Source organism: Thermobia domestica, chromosome 12, assembly GCF_964235325.1.
Source record: "Thermobia domestica chromosome 12, izTheDome1.hap1.1, whole genome shotgun sequence".
NCBI classification, from domain to species: domain Eukaryota; kingdom Metazoa; phylum Arthropoda; class Insecta; order Zygentoma; family Lepismatidae; genus Thermobia; species Thermobia domestica.
In genome coordinates this window covers 22,064,096-22,070,095 of record NC_137465.1, presented here as the reverse complement: position 1 = coordinate 22,070,095, position 6,000 = coordinate 22,064,096, and the positions used below count along the sequence as shown (strand labels likewise).

The 6,000-nt window shown below is 33.8% G+C and overlaps 1 protein-coding gene across 7 annotated transcripts in view; it reads left to right on the top strand.

Moving 5' to 3' along the window:
* The first annotated feature begins 1,466 nt into the window (after positions 1-1,466).
* LOC145666357 (uncharacterized) overlaps positions 1,467-6,000 on the top strand; it is a 101,446-nt gene continuing 96,912 nt past the window's right edge. The window contains exon 1 of one of the 7 annotated variants that reach the window (XM_081733510.1): positions 1,467-1,991. The gene's annotated coding sequence lies outside the window, so the exon portion shown is untranslated. Of the gene's footprint in view, positions 1,992-2,051; positions 2,182-6,000 lie in introns of those variants that run through there. The other 6 variants (XM_081733511.1, XM_081733507.1, XM_081733505.1 and 3 more) reach the window with 6 other exon arrangements.

Genomic DNA, 6,000 nt, shown 5'->3' with positions numbered 1-6,000 from the left:
TGTTAAGTCAACAAGAATTGGATTAATAGAGAGCCTGTAGTTATGTTTCCATTAGAGCATGATTAAAAATTTGAATATTTAAATTTTAAATTAAATTGAATAAATATGTGTAAAAATAAATGTGTTTTTCATTGCTTTTCCGCTTGATTGATTCTCCTTGATACCGAAACTGATTTTATATTTTGACGGAAGAGCAAAATTTGAGAGCCAGAGCTAATTATGTGAGGTATGATTTTCCTGTCGTTTTCCATTTTAACGTATGCGGACTGCTGAGTGTGGTTTCTTGTTTTGTTGGTTTCTGATAACAAAAGCAATGTGAAAAGCTGGATACTTAACATGTGAGGTTAATAATGTCTGATATTGACTATATGTGAAGTCAACAAGAAACGGAATAATAGAAAGCCTGTAGTTATGTTTTCATTAGAGCATGATTAAAAATTGGAATATTTAAATTTTAAATTAAATTGAATAAATGTGTGTAAAAATAAATGTGTTTTTCATTGCTTTTCCGCTTGATTGATTCCCCTTGATACCGAAAATGATATTATATTTTGACTGAAGAGCAAAATTTGAAAGCCAGAGCTATTTATGTGAGGTATGGTTTTCCGGTCGTTTTCCATTTTAACGTATGCGGACTGCTGAGTGTGGTTTCCTGTTTTGTTGGCTTCTGATAACAAAAGCAACGTGAAAAGCGGGATACTTAGCATGCGAGGTTAATAGTGTCTGATATTGACTATATGTGAAGTCAATAAGAAATGGATTAATGGAAAGCCTGTAGTTATGTTTTCATTAGAGCATGATTAAAAATTGGAATATTTAAATTTTAAATTAAATTCAATAAATATGTGTAAAGATAAATGTGTTTTTCATTACTTTTCCACTTGACTGATTCTACTTTACACCGAAAATGATATTATATTTTGACTAAAGAGCAAAATTTGAGAGCCAGAGCTAATTATGTGAGGTATGATTTTCCGGTCATTTTCCATTTTAACGTATGCGGACTGCTGACTGTGGTTTCCTGTTTTATTGGCTTCTGATAACAAAAGCAATGTGAAAAGCTGGATACTTAGCATGCGAGGTTAATAATGTCTGATATTGACTATATGTGAAGTCAACAAGAAATGGATTAATAGAAAGCCTGTAGTTATGTTTTCATTAGAACATGATTAAAAATTGGAATATTTAAATTTTAAATTAAATTGAATAAATGTGTGTAAAAATAAATGTGTTTTTCATTGCTTTTCCACTTGACTGATTCTTCTTTATACCGAAAATGATATTATATTTTGACTAAAGAGCAAAATTTGAGAGCCAGAGCTAATTATGTGAGGTATGGTTTTCCGGTCGTTTTCCATTTTAACGTATGCGGACTGCTGAGTGTGGTTTCCTGTTTTGTTGGCTTCTGATAAAAGCAATGTGAAAAGCTGGATACTTGACATGCGAGGTTAATAATGTCTGATATTGACTATATGTGAAGTCAACAAGAAATGGAATAATAGAAAGATTAATATTTTTTATATATTAGACATATTTTTGGATAATATAGAAAATGTTTAAAATATAAATTAGTAATTTAGAATTGGTATTGTTCTAGAAATTGTTAGAGTATGTAGTTTTTATTGTATGGTGTGTTTGCTATCATCAGGATTGATAATAAACTTTTTAAAATAAGTATTAAACATTATTACGAATGGGATGTTTCAGATTTGAGTATTTAGTTTTTGATCACTGCCACCCTGCTTTTGTTTTCAAAAAAAAAAATGTTTGTAACTTCTCTCCGGTGTTTCAACTCGGGAGTGAACTGACGCTTTCAATACTTACAATGCCGTACAATTGACTGATCAATGGACGTAAGTGATAAATGGACTGCAACTAACTGAAACAAAACTTTTTGAATATGAGTCAGAAATGTTAATTAAATATCCAATGGATATTAAAAAATGTCAATGTTTAATGAAATAAAAGTTTGAGAATACGTAAGTTTTAAGGTCAGTTTTTTGTGATTTTATCGTCATTTTACAGGAATTTTATTGTCAATTTATAGGTCACTTTTTAAAAATTTTTAGGTGAACAAGATCCGGGCCCTGTTTATCACCTATAGGATGTTTGTCTCATACACTTTTCTTTAACAGTTAGTGGTTTTGGAGAAGTAATAGGAATGGCATGTTGACGTTCACGGTGAGTTAGTATAGAGAATTTATTCACAATGTGGAGACATCTATTTTTATATATTCATAAATCACTTAGTGATTGACGGTTCTTCTTTTCTTTTAACCTAAAGATCCTTGTTCTCCAGATTACTTTTCAGTGCGCCACATGACAATAATCTACTTAGCACAGATAAAGATCATGGTGTCCTCCAGCAATATTTGCTTAAAATATATTTTTGTCCGTTTTGCGTGTAAATATTGAGTCCAATCAATATAAGAAAAAGCTATAATGCAGAACACACAGATTTAGTTGAGCTAGGTACGTACGAAGTAGCGCAAATGCTATGTTATGGAGTCACGGAGGTGCAGCTTGAGTGTCTGTCCATAAGAGAATGGCAGCAGTTACTCTACAGTTCCTCATAAGCTATAAAAAACGAGACAGCCATCCGAGAATACTGGCTTTTGGCCTAGCCTGATGTTTAAGTTGATGGAGCTCAGTTTTTTTTGGAAAATTGCAAAAATGTAGAAATGTCATGAATATTGAAACATTCATCTAAACAAAATCTTTCTTACGTTAACGCATTAGATCTGAGAATCTAGAAATGCAAAAATTATAGATCATACAGCGATGGAATATTTCATCTTTTCTCTTTATTTTGGTTTATTTATTTAATTTTGGAAGAATGTGTGCAGATTGAGTATACGTGTCCATGCAGAAATTCATGATATATCTCTGAGTATTCATTTTCTGTATCTTCAGTAATCAACTCTGAGGTGTGCTCTTTCACTTTAAATTTTCTTGTACAAAAGTACCGACCATCACGTCCTAGGAGGACAGTAGAAACGATGAATACTATCTAACTGAGTCTAGGCAGGAACGCATGAAGTTTACGCACGGTAACACGGGGTACGTCTGTAGCTAGCAGAGACAGCGTTGTTAAGTATACGCGTAATCGTGGATTGTAAAAAACCCGTCATTTTACAAACAAATTATATATCTTTTTTTTTTTAATTCCTTATACTGAGCTGTGCACTTGCTATCTCCATTGCAGATTCGTTTTAAGAGGTCTTATGCAGAACACAAATCATCCTGCGCTAGGTGGACACTAAAAAGCACAAAAGCTATGTAAGTGAGTCAGCGCAGTACCAATCGGGGCGTTCCACGAGGAAGCGCGGGGTTTATCCGTAGGGAGCGGGTGTGTCAGCGATGCTTGGTATAAGCGTAAACTAGGATTGTGGAAAACCACTGCTTTCACGATACAAAGATATCATTTTGTTAAAATAATTTGCTCGTTATTTTCATCACACGTCATATAATTCTTTATAATTGTACCACTATTTACCTTATAGTACAGTACGTTCATACCAGATTCGACTTTTATTAAGGTCACGGGTTCGATCCCAGCCCCCACCAAGTGAACTTGTGGACAAACACCGTGCTCGTGGGTTTTCTCGGGGTTCTCCTGTTTCCGCCCACTCTCTTCATCCCACCATTTAACTCATCTCTCATAATCACCGTCTCCTTTAGCGTAACCGGCATAAACGTGGGACGTAAAACTAAAAGATTTCATTTCATTTTTTTTAATTTTATTAATACATTTTCACGTAATTCTGCATCTCACAGGTGAGAGCACAAAAGAATATTCAATACTTGCAGATTGCCATACTAAAGTATTATTACTAAGTTCTTCTGTAAATTTTTCATTTATATGGATCCGTATAATTAATCTGCTCCAAACTACGGACGCCAATATTGGAAGTGCATTCCGTATTGGATAAAATTAATAAGTAAAATGTTAAAGAGACATATATGGAGAAAAAAGCAGGCGCACTGTACTTTACTTACTATATTCATTTATAGTATTTTTAAAAGCCATATTCAGCCTTTTTAATCCACTACGTTGTATGAATTTATGAGTTCAATGAGATGTTGTTGTAAAGTCTTTCTGTAAATATAAAAATAAATCGAAGAATCTTTCTTTACAATGTGCTACTTTTGTGATGGGATTTTGTGTATAATGGTGTTTCCTTGGGGTCAGCCTAATAATTGCATATCTTCGACATTTTGGCGCATGGGTCCTTTTTTCTGCACAGTCCGTCGCTCGCCAATATATATATATATATATATATATATATATATATTTTAAATTCAAAAGAAAGTTTGCTGCTGGTAGTTTTGTTGTACAGTCTGCAAAAACTCACCAAACCCACTCAATCTTGTGAAATGCCTCTGCATCAAAAACTTCACTGGCACTCTCGCTAAATTTTTCCAAATTTAGGGGTTTGACATCTTCAGATATATTTTCTCGCCATTTTTGTCGTAAGACAACATGCACATCGCTATCGGATAAGAATACCAACAGAACATTAAGGAGCACATTGTAATACAAGAGGAAGTACGGCAATTTATAAAAAAAAATAATAATAATAATGATAAAAATTTGCAATATTTTAATCACTTTTTGAGGAAGAAATTTGTTACGAGATCTACGTGTATAACCAGGTTAATTAACCTTTCAGTTGCTTTATTTATATCGTAGCATTCTATTTGAATCTAGCATTCCTTGTTCTGAGGTGTGTAAGACTACCAAGCCAATCTAAACCCTGGATAACACAGGATACATATAAAGAAGATCTGAAAGCAGCAAAAATATGTACAATGATACAATATCTATTGAAGCTTTCCTGGCACTAATTGTGAACTGGTCTTCGCGGGATAGCAGCCAGGTGAATACTTTTTTATCTTGCGACGTTTCGAAAGCTGACATCGGCCACATCTTCAGGCGAATATGATGGTGCAATGGAGTGTATGGAATAAAGTCATAGTTATGTATGTATTATTTTATCTAAGTTTTTTTTCTATACCGTATATGTAATTATTTTGTGATTTTGACAACTGTATGCGTGCTCGAGAATACTCTTATTTGTATGCAAAACAGGGAAATAAATAAATAAATATACTCATATATGTATGATTCGACTCTTCTGATTGGTGGTTGTAGTGGCGGCTTCTGATTGGTGCTTGAAATGGCGGGATATGATCGGTGTCCATGTTTTACTCAGTTGGAATCCTGTGTCTCAGTTAAGGTTCGTTTTTTCTTGTATGATTGCAACGGCTTCTTTTATCCTCCTGTTCCAAACTCTTGAGCATTTTGCTATTATTTCGGCATCTGTGAACAAAATGCCATGTTGCTGTTTGATGCTATGTTCACCCAGTCCAGATTTTTCTGGTTGGTTTAATCTGATGTAACTGTTGTGTTCTTTGCATCTAGCTTCAATGGTTCGTTCTCTTTGTCCAAAAAAGAATGTACAACATTCACATAGAATGCGGTAAACTCCAGGAGTTCGGAGACCCAGGTCGTCTTTTGTTGATCGTATTAAGTTTTTTTGCTTTTGCTGGAGGCTTGTGTATTGTCCTGATGTTGTATCTGGCAAATAGTCTGCTGAGCTTTCCAGAAATGTTCCCGGTGTATGGGAGACAGATTGTATCCTTCCGTTCTTCATTAACAGTTTCTTCTGCACTTTTGTCCTTGTTGTCAGCGTCGTTCGTTCTGGTCCTTTTCAGGGCCATATTTATCGTCATCTGTGTAAAAGTCATGTATAGCGTGTAAATATTTTAATTGAAAGTAACTAATTAGACTGTGTGAAATCAACCAGGTTATCAGCAATATGAATAGATAAAAATCTCTCCTAAAATGTGAACATAATTAAACTTAGTAACAAAAAATTAAATCAGATTTACTTCGCAACTAAAGTACCGTATTTAAAAACGTTTTAAAAGATTCTACTTTAAAAACAGTTTACTTTTGATTAATCCGTTCGAATTTATCATTATATAGTTTAGGAA